The sequence below is a fragment of the Tachypleus tridentatus genome, unplaced genomic scaffold, assembly GCF_004210375.1.
Source record: "Tachypleus tridentatus isolate NWPU-2018 unplaced genomic scaffold, ASM421037v1 Hic_cluster_2, whole genome shotgun sequence".
NCBI lineage: Eukaryota > Metazoa > Arthropoda > Merostomata > Xiphosura > Limulidae > Tachypleus > Tachypleus tridentatus.
In genome coordinates this window covers 9,382,731-9,399,056 of record NW_027467782.1, presented here as the reverse complement: position 1 = coordinate 9,399,056, position 16,326 = coordinate 9,382,731, and the positions used below count along the sequence as shown (strand labels likewise).

At 33.3% G+C, this 16,326-nt stretch overlaps 1 long non-coding RNA gene across 1 annotated transcript; it reads right to left on the bottom strand.

Moving 5' to 3' along the window:
* Nucleotides 1-10,422: 10,422 nt before the first annotated feature.
* On the bottom strand, nucleotides 10,423-15,900 carry LOC143242592 (uncharacterized). Its single transcript, XR_013022982.1, has 4 exons — nucleotides 15,754-15,900; nucleotides 13,804-13,942; nucleotides 13,125-13,246; nucleotides 10,423-12,337 (listed from the first exon to the last, which is right to left on the bottom strand). It is a non-coding gene; the product is annotated as an uncharacterized LOC143242592 (long non-coding RNA).
* Nucleotides 15,901-16,326: the final 426 nt, after the last annotated feature.

Here is a 16,326-nt window from a genome sequence, read left to right as displayed (position 1 = left end):
ACCCAAAATGAACCTCCATCCTTGGAAAGTCTAGTTAATATTGCATAACTTCAAGTCATAATGAGTACTGAATAAATTACTGAAATTGGGTCACATACTCTAATGGGCCCTTCTAAACAGTTTAGTATATATTCTGTTATTTCCACATAAGTACGTTGATCACTTGACACTGCAAGATATTGGTTGTTAATTTCTATACTTATAGATAATGAATGGCTTAATGCTAATGATTAGGGTATGATTTTATATAATTTAAACATTCTATCGTTTGATTTTAAAGGTATCTCTATGAACATTCTTTGCGTATCCTTTACTGCGGCTGTTTTTACATCAGCCTATCTATAATACATGTAAATTTCTTTTCTATGTGTAGGAATTACAGATTGTAAGTACGGAGGTAACTCACTTTCAATATCGTCTAATACTTTTTCTAATTAACTTGGAGCGATAAAGTATTTACTCAACTTTCTGTCTGCAGCTGCATACAATGCTTGTACTGACTTAGCTAACTTAGTTCCACTATTTCCAACTGTAAATGATAATTGTTGTAAATCAGTATGAATTCTAGAATTGAAAACTAACATTTTAATTCCTGCCTTATGAAACTCAGTTTGTCTTATTCTAGTATGTATCAAACTGTTAGTAATATTTACTAATGCTCTATATCAGGGCTTCCCAACCGGTGGGTCGCGAACCTACAGGGGGTTCGCGAAGCTTTGGCAGGGGAGTCGCGTAGCCTTGTTAGAAGTAGCTTGGGATAACATTAATTTTATTTCATCAATAACATTTTCATGCTCTTACATTTTTTTTTGTTTCGGTGCAAAGCAAAACGTATGCTACGTTAGTTCAATGTCATAAGGTGATATTATGGGTGTATGTATGCGTGCCTGTGAGTGAATGTGTATGTGTCTGCAACTGTATGTATGTGTGTACTAGTGAGTAGCGAGTATGTGAGTGTACGCGCATGTACGTATGCTTGTGTGTCTGTTTAGCTGTGATTAAGTGTGTGTGTACTCGCTGTCGACACGTGAGTCACATGTCCGTTGCTGATTGGTGGATGACGAATCGCGCGACTGGCCACGCTCCCTTCCCTCCCAATACTTACCCCATCACTACTCTACCTCCACCCCCCACAAGTAGTCAGTGTAAGATCTACAGTTGCCAAAGCGTTCATTATTCAACACTTTTATTTTATTTTAACAAGGAGATAAGTAAGCAGTAGATGTGAGTTGTGTCCATGGCTAAACGGCGCAGATACTCAGAATGCTACCTCAACATTGGCTTCACCACTGTGCTCGCCAACGACGGCATCGAGAAACCACAGTGTGTTTTGTGCCATGCTGTCCTGAGTGCAGAGTCAATGAAACCATCAAAACTCAAGCGTCATCTCGAGATGAAACATCCAGAACACGCAAAGAAAGGTTTGGATTTCTTCAAACGGCGTGAACGGTGTCTTAAAAGCCAAAGAATCGATAGAAGTGGGTCGTTTCAGCAGCAGAGTGCAGCCGTAGTGGAAGCTTCATATGAGATTGCATTCGAAATTGCTAAACAAAAAAAGCCTCACACGATTGGAGAAACACTTCTTAAACCCTGCATGATGAAAGCAGTAAATATTATTCTTGAGAAGCCAGTGCAAAGAAGATGCAGCAAGTATCTCTGTCAAATAATACTATACAGAGGCGCATTTCTAAAATGTCTATGGATGTGAAGGAACAGGTTTTGACTGAAATCAAGGGTTCCCCTTTGTTCTATTTTCAGCTCAACGAGTCAACAGATGTAAGTTCATGTTCTCAGTTGCTTGTCTTCGTGAGATACATTAATTCAGGTGACATCAAAGACGAATTCTTATTCTGCAGTGCACTTGAAACAACAACAAAAGCTGATGATGTCATGGAAAAGTTTCAACTTTTTTTTCAAGACGAAGATCTTCAATAGGAAAACGTGTGTGGGGTTTGTACGGATGGGGCACCGGCTATGCTGGGATCGAAATCAGGATTCCAGTCTAGAGTGAAGAAGCTAGCACCTCAAGCAAAGGGCATCCACTGCATGATTCACCGATATGCTCTCGCCATTAAGACTCTCCCTGCCTCTCTGCAGGAAGTGCTTGAATCTGTAATCAAAATTGTAAATTATGTGAAGACTCAAGCACTCAACACTCGCCTATTCAAAGAACTATGCAAAGACATGAATGCTGACCACGAAGTCCTTCTCTTCTACACAGCAGTACATTGGTTGTCGAAAGGAAACGTTATTAATCGTGTCTTTGAAATGAAAGATGAAATAAAGCTATTCCTGGAGACTCAAGAAAGGAAAGATCTTGTAGCTCACTTCGAAGATGAAGCATGGAACAAAAGGGTTGCGTAACTAGCCGACATTTTTGACCAGGTGAGCAAGCTCAATTTGAAGCTTCAAGGAAGGGAAACACATGTTCTCCTTTTCAAGATAGTCTTCAGGCCTTTGTTTCCAAACTGTAGAACTTGTGTCGGAAAACCAATCTTGGAAATATTGCTATGTTTGAAAAACTTTGTGGAGTGACGGATGAGTCTCAGATCCAACTGGATCAGTTCCTCAAGGATGAGATAACCGAACATCTTCAGTCTCTAGAAAAGGAAGTCGAGCGTTACTTCCCTGAGCTATCACAGGAACAGGAGGCCCTGGTAAGGAACCCACTTTGTACTGAACTTGATGTATCCAGCATCCCAGATGATATCCAAGATAAATTTCTGAATCTAAAGAACGACTCTTCAGCTCGTGATCTCTTCAAGGTGAAATCCGTGACTCAGTTCTGGTGCGCTATGTATCAGTCATACTCCAAAGTCAGCATGATAGCTTTACGTGTCCTTGTTCCATTTGCTTCTACCTACTTGTGTGAGACAGGATTTTCCACTCTTGTCAATATAAAACAAACAATAGGAACAGATTGGATGTTGGAGATGACATGAGACTGGCTCTAAGAAACGCTCGGCCACGAATTTCAAAGCTTGCTGCTGAAATGCAACATCAGGCATCTCACTAGCTGGGTTGGATAGCTGTTCAAACCTATGTTAATATTATTTTAAGAAATATATGTTCTTTTGTGAATTCAGGTTGGACCAATGAGATTTAATTTGCTAATAAATAATTACAGAATTTTAAAATATTTTTTTAGATGTTTCTTTCCCTCTCCTTCACAGAAAATAAAAGAAAAATTAAGCTGCTGATAGTAAGCCCTAAGTAGGGGGTCACATGGGTTTCAAACTTTTAGGTAAGGGGTCGCGAGTGCCAAAAGGTTGGGAATCCCTGCTCTATATAGATACGCTTTTAATTTCCTGTTCATGTAATTCAAGTGTCTGGTTTAATGAATTCATTATAGTCATCTGTTCACCTATTAAATGAATCATTTCTCTGGATACTTGTCTTTGATGTCATACTTTCTTGTTTAATTCACGTAAATCATCTGTGGTTGCAGTTCCTAACAAAACTTTCAGGACATTTCCACCTGCCTCACGTTTCTGTTGAGTCAGATCTGAAATCTAAACGCTATCTTTAATATCCTTTAATCCTAATAACAAATCTTCTATCTCAACAAGATATCGTCTAACTAAAATCTTATACTTCTGAATTAATCCTTCCTGTAAAATCCTCACTAAACGTAAAATACAACACGCAAAACAACTTACAGGCTCATTTTTATTTTGTTTTATAAAACAATTTTTTTGTTATGTGGCCAACCTTACCCCATTTAAAACACTACAAGTCCTCGCACTTATTTTGTCCGTCTCGCCAGTTTACTGTTTCATTTGTACTCTTACTTATCATACTTATTACAGACTGCTTGTGCCTGTATATCTGTTGCTCTCTTGTTTCCTTGATTAATCTAATAAGGTTGCTCGTGGGGTATTGGATTCATTAACATCACTCAGAGTTCTATCGCTAAGCGACCTTCGCTCATACTCAGACTTTAGTGTATCTTGGATCATCATCTAATCTAAGTTCTACGTAATCTATTACCTTGCTCTTGTAGCTTATGTCCAAACACTCGAACAGACTCACCTTTTTCTTGATTCATATTTCGTAATTGTGCCATGATTGTGCTTGGCCTTTCTCGTTTACCATATTCCTCTGTCAGCATACGTGTTACAAACTGAAAATCTACAGTTTCACGCAATGCCTCAATGAAACGTTTTGCTTTTCCTGCTGTTCTTAGTCTCAAAATGTCTGATTTCTGTGCGTCCGTCCAACCAGATATTCTAACAACTTCATTTAATACATCTACAAAACTTTCGACATCCTCGTCGAGCTTACAGTGAAAAAAAGATATCGTGCACGTTAAGTGTGTAGTGCCTTACGAACCTACTTGAGTGAGTGGATCTGACACAGCTTCCACATTATCATCATCCCTTCTGGTAGTAGTAGTGTCTAGTGCCTTACGAACCTGCTTGAGTGGGTGGATCTGACACAGCTTCCACATTATCATCAGCCCCTCAGGTAAGAGTAGTGTCTAGTGCCTCATGAACCTACTTGAGTGGGTGTATCTGGTACAGCTTCTACATTATCATCAGCCCTTCTGGTAGTAGTGGTGTCTATGCCAGCAGTAGCCATAGTTACTTATTTAATTTTATTTTCTACTTACCCCACTTAAAGAACCTTAAACTAACTTCTCTACCTCGACTTCTTTCTTTATTTTACCCAACCTGTTGTTATTTACTCCAAAATTATCCTCCAAGACTTCACCAATCACGTAACGGTGAGGAGGCAGGCCAGTGTTTGAATTAGCTTAGCTGTTGGAACTTCGACTGATAGTACATGTTGTTACACGACTTATTTATTTTTAAGTGAGGATGTAGTGGGTGAGTGGAGCACACAGATACTAACTCGAGACTAACTGCCCTCCTCTAGTCTTACACTGCTAAATTAGGCACGGGTAGCGCACATAGCCCACCTTTAGCTTTGCGTGAAATTCAAACCAAACCACGTCGATAGAACAGCAGAATTAGTTGTCATAAAATGGTTAATAAAGAGAAATTATTGTTAATCAAGAGCTTGAAACCATTGATGTTGAATATAAGTACAGTTGGGATTTCAAAGGTATTAAAGATATACCGCTGATGTATTTTCAAGGTAGTTGATGGGGGGAATAATCTTCCAAAACTGATATTTCTCAAATACAGTTGACGAACTAACCGATAGATTGGACCAGATATTTGTTTTTAGTATTTTAAACGATTTATCTACTGAGTAATTAAGAAAGATAAATTAATAGCGGAAACACTAAATATCTTAAAATCCTGTATGGATATAGGTTGACGTACCATAGCGAGTAGAAGACAACTAAAATATAATTTATAGATACATAACATTGAGTAAGAAACTGTCCAATGACTTTGTACTTAGTTATCGAATATCCAGTAAGTTATCTCAGTAAGCAAACCACTTGACCATTGTACAAGGTATCCAGGGTTCAATACCAACCTTACTAGTAAGTGATGTAGGGGTGAAGTTTGTAGAGCACTTGCATAATGTACGACAGATAATGTTACATAAAAATGAAATTACCACACCAAGAAGCTTTATTCCAATTAGAGGACAAGACTTTATTTTAGTAACACACATACTAAAACATATAAAATCATAAATTCATTTGAAAAATGAAACTTGAATAAAATTCTGTTCTTCTTCAGACAGAACAGTGTAAAAATAATACATATAGTGTCTTCTTCACAGAGAATTATTGAATAATCAAGTATGTGTTGATAAACCAGGGAGCTACGGACGAAAAGAAAAGACAGAAATACATCACTTCTAATTGTACTACAGTTGGTCAGCTACAGAAATGATACACGTAAAGCAATGTTTCTAATATTGTATTTTTATATTGCACTGATTTCTGAGTTGAGTGGCAATGAAGATATGGTGAATAATGGGAGATTTTTAATTTTATATTATTGGACTAAGTGAGAAATAGAAACCAGTATAAATAAAGAGAGCCAGCAAAATCATAATAAACAAATTTTATCATGAACCACAGCAGTGTTTCATAAAATGGATCACAACAAAACCGTATAGAATGTGACGACGAAAAACACCTTAAATAGTAAATATTCAATTCAGTTCAAACACTTTAAACCCTTTGTTGTTTATTACTAAGACTATACCTATATAAAAATTTGTAAAAAAGAAAAGCAGTACAAAACGACCCATTTAAAAATGTTGTATATAAGGTGAAAGAAGAATTATCAGCCCATAACAGATAAATATATTTATATGTAACATGTAGATATTAAATGCTTTCTACATTATACACTTGGTCACCTCTAGTGGCACAGTGGTACATCTATGAATTTATAACGCTAGACACCGAGTTTCGATACCCATGGTCCCCATGTAATTTTGTGTTTAATTCCAAACAGTCGGTGTTTTTAAGAAGCCAGCCCCTATATTATACATGAAGAGAAGTAGTAAATAAATCAATACACATGATATCAACTTTTATTACACACATCGTAGAATAATTACTTTAAAAGACAAGAAGAAATATTTATTGTGACATTTTAGTCTCATGTTTTATTTGAAAGACTGCTATTGTACTTATAAAATGTTATACTCACGTAGTGGAGGTTGTGTCTTGTATATAGTTTTCCTTTACTATACATACATAATGTCGTTACACGGCAGCTATTAATGTTCACTATATTCTCAAACAAATCTCCATCTGCAGTTTAACATTTTATATTTCAAACAAATGCGATCAAATAGTCAATAGTGCAGTAAATAATCACGAACAGTATCAACTAGGTATTAGTTATGTTTATTATCATTACAATGTATAAAGTTTGCTACCTTACCCAATAATCCTTTGCCCATAATCCAGTATACAAAATAAGATAAATAAAAACTGATAATTTACAAATCTGCAAATAGATGCCATAAAAGGATTAGGAAACAAAGTTCATTTTGAACACACCAAATATAATTAAAGGTAAAAGCATGGAACCAAAATAAGGGTTTCTAGTTTCAGTAAATAATGTTTACAGCATCTCCAATCCGGTTTCCTTGTTTTGTTTACAATCTATATTTGCATATTTTTAAATTCCCATTTTCATATTTATTTTGTCTTAACAAGTACAGCAAGAAATATAGTTTATTTGTCACAAAAGACAGTAGTTTTTACTGGAGAGTTCTGTTTGAAGTTCTTGTGAAGATCACCAGTAAGATTGGTTATATTGAGATACTCTTTAGACTCAGTTTGTTACTATTGTGTTCCAGACAGTAAATATCACGTTGTTCAGTCACCTTGATAATGTAAAACTTGTCCAAAGTGACTATCACTACCAATATGTTTATTTATTTGTGGATGTTCAGCCGTCCCTAATTTTGAAGTTAATACACTACAAATGAGGCAGCTTGTCAACATCATCCTCTGGTAACTCTTGGACTACTCTTTACCATGGAATATAAAGATAAAAGTCATAATATAATGCTTAGGGACAACAAGGGACTTGTGCAAAGCACCAAATAAATATAAATTAAACTCTACTTAAAAAGTAGCTTTTGTAAGATAAATTTTAATTTTAAAGATAAACATATGTATATATACACTTTTTGTAAATGTAACCAAGGAAACCGGAACTAGATCGTTTTGTTCATTTCAGTCAGAATTAATTATATTAATTACCAGTAATAATGTTAACGTAATAGATAAAAATCAAGATTGAGATGAACAAAGTGAATTATAAAGAAAACCAGCAACTCTGAGTGATGAAATAACCATTGTAAGTACTTGAGGAAGACAGAAAAAACGAAGAGGTTTTTTTCTAGACTGACTCAAGTTAACCGCTATTAAAGAGTTTGAATATTGACCTTGTAACTGGTATAGTAGAGGACGTTGTTTGACTGACATTAGAAAGTGAACAACCGTCAGACAATTATCTTTTCACGAATCACTGAAAAAACCTAACGGAAATGCAGTTTCCTCCATGGGAAGAAGTCAAAACATCAGAGAAATGCCCTGCAAGAATGTTCTTTTGAAACGTGAATATGTCCAGCATGGCCAGGTGGCTGGGGCGGGCGACTTGTAATCTGAGGGTTGCGGGTTCGAGTCTCCGTCGAACCAAACATGGTTGTCCTTTCAGCCGTGGGAGCGTTATAATGTGATGGTCAATCCACTATTTGTTGGTAAAAGAGTAGCCCAAGAGTTGGCGGTGGGTGGTGATGACCAGCTGCCTTCCCTCTAGTTTTACACTGCTTAATTAGGGACAGCTAGCGCAGATAGCCCTCATGTAGCTTTGCGCGAAATTCAAAACAAACCAAACCACGTCAATTTAACTGTAACACGCACTATGCTTGCAACTGTATTTTCCATATTCAGATATAAAGAAACGAAAGAACAACTTCAACAATGTTTTATCATTTAAAGCGTTAAACGAAAACAACAACTAATTGACATAATTTTTATTTAAGAGAAAAAATTATTTCACTTTCCCTTACTGGCTTCACACACTACTGGGAACTATAGAATAACTTCAGGCTCTTTGCATGAGAGCGTATGTGCGTGTTTTCTTACAGCAAAGCCACATCGGGCTATCTGCTGAGCCCACCGAGAGGAATCGAGCCCCTGATTGCATGAGGGAAATTTACATATTTTCAATGTACAATATTGTTGTACATTATTGGTTCATATAGATTTGAGTTATAGAAAACATGTGAAACACTGAGCGACATATTCTAATTTATTGTGGTTTCAAAGAAAAAATCTTATGTTTGGTTAAGTAATAAAAACTGAATCGTGTTCTGTTAGGAACTTGTTATCATTCATGTGGAAGTGCTGTTACAGCTAAAATATTCTTATTTAACAGACGATATTCCAATTTATGGTTGTTTAGAACCAAATTCTAATTGGTTAACGTTGACAATGTTTTAATATCTTAATAAAACATATTTAGCATTCTTTCAAATTGTATATGAAAAATGTCTGTAAAATTATTTAACAAATATTGTGTAAAACCTAATCATATGCCACATAAGACAAAGAAACTTCCTTCTGTCAAGAACAAACAAACAAAAAACATGAAAAAGGTCAAAATGATTTGTGGAGGAAACTGGAAGAGATGTTTTATTTTACAATATTTCATTTAAAGGTGAGGACAGAAGTTTAGTTAAAATAATTTATTTGCTATTCATTAAATTTGAATGTTATTTAAGCAAAATAAATGGCTTTTTATGGTTTTGCAAAAGGGATTTATTTGCACGTAACATTTGAAATTAAAATATATTAATAAGTTTTACTTTTCGCAAAATTGTAAAAATTATATTTAAAAGTTTGAAATAACGACAACTCTCTTAAACATGGACTTCAGTTTAAAATAAAATGCATTAGTAGGTATTTAATTCGTTGTTTTAGGCCAATCTATCTTTTCTATTGCTAGAGGTCTTGTACTTTCCCAAAAATGTTTTCTTCAATTGTAAAATAAAACTTTATTTAGTACTTGTAGAAGAAAGTTCGTTAATTCTAAACTAGTTTTGTAGATACATATAAAATAATATTACACTGTCTTCACAAAAGGTATAGCACATAAGTGGAGAAAGAAAAGGCTGATTATTTTATTCCTATAAGTGAACACTACACTCTTTGTTCCTCGGTGGTTTAACTAAAAGTTTACGGACCTACATTATCAAATTACACTGCTAAATTAGGGGCGGCTAGTGCAGATAGCCCTCATGTAACTTTGCGCGAAATTCAAAACAAACAATTACAGTGAAATATATCGAAACAGTTTAACTGTTTATTCGCTAACTGAGAAAGTTGTTAATACATATAGAGAACTCGATGAAACAAACATCGGAATTCCTCAGGATATCGTCTGCGGTTTGTGATTTGGTTTTATTTATCTCTTCCGTTTTTGTTTCTCTTTATATTTGGTTGGATTTATACAAAGTTTCGTCTAAAGTATGATGTTATAGTTTGCGTTTAGTGGTGTGAGTCCGTAGATATACCGCTGGGGTATCACTGACTGGTTAATACATCAGAAACCTTTTGACGTATTAACTATATTGCTAGTGTTTGACGAGAGGCCTCTTCAACGCCTGAGATGACATATGTAATGTGCCTAACATATAACATATTCTCCTTTGCTTTCAGTTATGCGTTCTTATAATTACCATAACATGAAAAGTATCTAAATGTTAATATACTAACTGGAAATAACCAGTCTCAGGATATAAGAAATTCTATGAACTGACTTCCCAGTTTTGTTAAAGTGAAATAAGTTTTCCAGAATTTAAAATTCATTTTTTAACTTGCTATTTTTATTTTTCATATAAAAGTTTGTTCTATTGTTACTATGTCCACTACTATATAAACATTGATGTCTAGAGATAAAGGTTGCCAAACAGCGTGCTAGCAAGTGTTTGTGTGTACGTGTTTATTATATATTTGTATATCAGTTCCAAGAAAACACTATTTTATTTTCACAAAACTAAATTTTACAAAACTATTATAAATGTCTGCCATTTTTAAAACAAAATGTATAAGTTATTAAACTTTCTATATAAAACCTTATATTTTTATAAATATTTTAATTCCACTAAACGTTTATTTTGTCGTGTTTTGAACTTTAAGGTAACAGGGTATCTGTTACCATAAAGATGATACAAGTTGAAATATTCTGCAGTAACATAAAATTAATTACTAAATCACTCGCGGTTCTCAACTGCCTGTGATTTGTATGATTAGTCAGTAACAATAAGGTTATACAAACAATGTATTTTATTGCTTGATTCACTAAAATCCTATTTATCATAAACAACTAAGATGGTAACTGTAAGATTCCCTACGTAGACAAAACTTCCCATCACTTATTAATACATACCTTGAAACACATGAAAGTTTCTAACAGAACTGTAGTTAATATTCTAACTACACTTAACTTTCCTATATATTCTACAATTAAACGTCATCATCATATCCCATTTCTTAATAAAATTTTTTTAGTAATAACTTATGGATGTAATGATAACAAACTGATAATAAAAGAAAGTATATATATTATAAATGAAAGTTGAAACCTCAGTAGATATTCAAACCCACTCCCACATACATTTGTTTCTTTGTAAATTGAAAGTTTTATAACTTCCTAAACACTGTATGTTTATATTAATATGTATAACACTGTTCATTGTATTATTATATTAATATTTATACTAAAGATTGTTTAATTAATTAATTTTATTGATTTTTGTTGAAGATGAAATATGTGTAGTTCAAAACATTCATTACAGATGTTTACATATATTGCTAAGGCTCTACTATTCATTGTCAGTTTTGTTTCTATGTTCTGATTGCTGGCAAAAAGTATTTCCACATAAGATTAAAATAAGCAAAAATAACACACACATCACAGTGCTAAGTAACAATGAAAACTTCCTTATTATTTAAACCAACAAGTTCCATTTTATATACTGGAGACAAATTCTCAGCTCATACTAATCCAGTACAGATGATAATCAGATGGTGCAAGGACTGGAAAATAAGGAGGATGTGGAAGATTCTCCCAGTCTATCTCTTCAATCTTTATAAATGTGATCCTTGCTGTATGGGGCCATGCATTATCCTGGTGTAACACAATACATATACGACTGACCAAAGCAGGCCTCTTTCTTTTCAGTGCAACATTCAAATGCTCTAACTGTTGACAATAGAAGTCTGATGTAATCTTTAGATTGAGTGGCAGCAACTCAAAGTGGATCACACCAAAGATATCCTACCAAATGCTTAACAAGGCTTTCCTAAGGTGGAGGTCCATTATGGGCTGTGCTTTAGCCAGTTTACCTACATTGAGCCATTGTCTGAGACACTTAACATTTTTATAACATGTACATTTTTCATCTCCAGTTACTAAACTGTCCAAAAAAAAGCAAGGTATGTTCATGGAGAGAAGTGCAAATGTCCACTCTTGCTCCAAGGTTGGCTACTGTCAAATCATGTGGAACCCATTTTCCAAGTTTTGACACCATTCCAAGCTGTTACAGATGATGGTGAACTGTCAAATGGTTTGAATTGAGCTTCTATTCTAGTTCTTCAACTGTTACAGCACAATCTTCATAAGTTGCTGCCAGCAGCAAGTCACCATTAAACTCAACAGGATGACTTGAACATGGACCATCACTTTAGTCACCTGATATGAACTTCTGAAACCACCTTTGACATTTTCTTTCATTGAGAGACTCCACACCATAAACACCTTGAATGTTTCCATGTAGTTTCTGCTGCACTATTGATTTTTTAAACTCATAAAGTATTATATGCCTAATGTGCTCCTCAGACACATCCATCTTCATGAAGGTTTATTTGATTAATGCTCTGAAAAAGTAGAGTTAAATTAATTTCTTTTATTTGTCTGAAGAATTTTATACATGTCCTACTACATAATCTCAGTCATTAAAGCATCCTACAGAGACAGAAATGATGATGCACTTTCTGCATTAAATTTTCGGACAGTACTTATGAGATGACCTGATACAAATGCAGTTAAAAAGAGCCTTAATAACAAACTGTGTGATAAGTAAATTTTTATTGTTGAGTTATAAAAACTGACATGACTATCATGATACCTGTATCAGTCAGTAGACATGTGGGATCTGAAGATGTAATTTCAACACTTTATTGTTTTAAACTTCCTTTTTTAACTACTGTTTTATCAAACAATATTTAAATCAACATAAATCATTGACGTTTACAAAACAAATTACATGTCAATGTGACAAACCTCATTACCCAATTATTGCAAGGATATACAGTCTAAATAAAACAAGGCCAAACTAAGAATGAACAATAAAAAGTAGCAATCAGCTATTTTATAAATAATATAAAAATGATATGTATACTAAATAATTGCTTTTTTAAATTATTAAGTGATAGTAGACTCTGAGGTTAATTTGTAACATTATGTTTGTTTATATACATTTTGAACAATGTTCTAGTGCTTGTTCATTCTAGCAGACAATATTACAGTCATTTATTTGTTCAAAAAAGTTTCTGTATATCTCACAAAACTAACAATATTTATACCAAAGGATATCACATCACCTCAAACAAACAGGAAAGTATAATCAGAAGTACAGTATATAAAAACTTTTTATACACTTACTATTATTCTAGTCTAACCTTCTCCATAAATAATCCAGAGTAAGACAGCTATCTGAACTCCTCTTCTTAGATGAAACCAGCCTGAAAGGCTCAATTACTTTCTGGTATATTTTGTGTTATAAACTGTATATGATACATCATTTGTTAACATACATGAGTCTTTCATAAATAAATTGTACAGTTTTAGGCATTATATATGCAAAAACGGCTTGTTTGGGTTGCGAAAATATCTTGCGTAGAAGGTCGAAATGTTGTTCGCTCTTCTACATAAAATATTTTCTCAACCCAAATGAGCCGTTTTTGCATATATATTTCTCAACAAGTGGGTTTTCTCAACATCACTTAGTTTTAAGCATTATAGTAACTAACTCAGTTTATTTTAATCAATACCAGCAATATTTAGCTCTGTAATGCAATTAAAGGTAAACCACAAAAAAGTAAAGATTACCAGAACATTAAGTTATCAAATATGAAGACACAATGAGTGATGCATTTCCAGGGGAGAGTAATACATTAAAAACATTCCAAAATACACTGTATGTTATTATCCATAGAAAATTATATAAGGTACATTTTTTAATTTTTTGTTGCATCTTACAACATTTATTCTACTTTTTCATGTAAAACTTATTAGCTTATAACTTTATATATATATATATATATATATATATATTACTGACCTTTGACCTTACGATAAGGTTGTTTCCACTGTTCTAAGGCTAAAATATAGTTGATCCACAAGATGACAGACCACAGACAGTTTCAGATAACTTGTTCATGAGTAGAGAAAGAAATGGAAGTGATTTTCAACTGGGTGTCCTACAGACAAACAAGAAAGAAAGAGAGATTTCAATATGATTAAGTATTATCTTTTTACATGAAGCTATAGTTAACTCAGTCATCCATGGACAAATTATCCAGTTTATCTTTTAAAAGAATCCTGAGAATCTCACAAGTTGTTATACAAAACTTCAGAACTAGTTTTTACATTCTGTGTTCTACCATTCAAAAACTCAAATAAAACAAAAGGATAATTTAAATGAATATTGTGAAATCTGTCAGACTGAATATCAGGTCAAACTACATTTCTAGTACTTTCATCTTGCTAAGAAATACACAGATATACAAGTTTTCTTTGTTTTGTATTATCCAGGATCCCTTTTACCCTCCATTACCATAGATAAGATATATATATGTATACATACATAACAGAGGATTTTAATTACAAAATTTTAAATGTTTATCATTAACTGTTATTTTTTATATAAATCACCTTACTAATAATAAGGACAGTCTTTGAAATCACTTGATCATAACTCATACGATCTACTCGTAAGAATTCTGTAGCCGATTTAATTCATTTTGTTATTAGAGTTACTAGCAGTGTAGTTACAGGTAAATTAAACAATGAAAGTAATATAACACAAAGTGTTGAGTAGTTTAACTGATTATAAGTTTACTACTAAGTTAAACATCCAAAGTGTTGACTATGTTACAGTGCAGTAATTTTTAATACACAAATCAGTGCATATTGTACAACCACATCCGATATAAAATAGTATATAACTGACTTTTAATAAGTGCAACTGTTTTTCTTGTGTTCTAGAGGACCAGTATTTTGTATATAATACAATCACATTCAATTCTAATACATTACACATGTATATATATTATTACTATTTACAAATAAATCTTTAAGTTTCAGATACTTTTCTTAAAACACAGAACAGTTACAATGATTTATGATAATATTATGTTATAGTTCTATTGTAATTACTTGTACTATCTATTTTTTTAATTTTTCCTGTACACCAAACTATGTAATCAGTGTTAGCTGAAAATAAGTAACAAGTGTGTTGAATTGATTAACCTAAAATGTATTGCTGAATGAATTTAATACAGTTATTTATTGATATATTTTTATGATGTATTCAGTGTATTTTACACTGTGTTTGATTAACAGGCACATAAAACTGTCTTACTTTCATATCTATTTAGTAACAATGGAATAAAACCTAAATCATTTAAAAAACCTGATTACAGTTTTCACAAAAATTTTACTCATTATTCATATCACATCACAATTAATAGTTAGTATAAATATCCACTGACAATACTGTTCACAAAAAGTTATCATTTGACAGCCCTACAGATACAACTATGGTATAGAGATATTGGGATGTTTGAATACTTGTTTAAATAATTGTTAATGTTACATAATAAATTACTTTTCATTTTCTAATGTAAATAAGACTATACACACATGTGGGTTCATTGCATAACTATAAAGCTTACCTAAAAATAAAAATTAGAATGAATAATTTCAAATATGAAAGAAACTAAAGAATGATACAACTGTAATTATACAAACATAAAACTGTTTATAAGAACATATTTACAACTCAGAAATTAACACTGTCAGAAGTCAACATATTCTGCAAAGTTGTGTATAGAATTCATAATTAATTATTACACATCTCAACTGGCAAGAAGTTATGACAATGTTAACCCAATGTGATATTGTTTTTCTTACCATCCTGGACAACTTTATAGCGTTTAAGCAAGCAATAATGGATGTAATAAACTCTTTATAATACTAGATCTTTTGTGTACAAAATTTATACACTTACTTGTAGAGTACCAAGAAAGGTATCATCAAACTCCTTGTACACTTCCCACATGATATCACCTTGGGTAACATAGAGGCCTACAGCACTGACTGCCTATTGAAAAGCATACCAAACATTTTCTGTGCCATCTTGCACTTCCACGCCTTCAAGAGAGCACATTCTAACCAATCAGTGATGACGAGAAACCCACTTGTTGAGAAATTTATATGCAAAAACGGCTCGTTTGGGCTGAGAAAACACTTTACATAGAAGAGCGAACAACGTTTCGACCTTCTTCGGTCATCGTCCCTGACGAGCCGTTTTTGCATATAAAATTCTAACCAATGATGTACAGCTGATGACTAAAAAATAAAAAATAACGTATACAGTTATAAATACAACAACTTATTTTGAAGACTGCTTCATTAATATTTAAACTACTTAAAATGTATCCTCCATTACGGTTAACATAATTATTATATCTGCGTCTTACTCTTGAACGAAATAAAACATGACGTCATACACTTCTATGATGTCTTTGTTTGTTTTGGAATTTCGCACAAAGCTACTCGAGGGCTATCTGTGCTAGCCGTC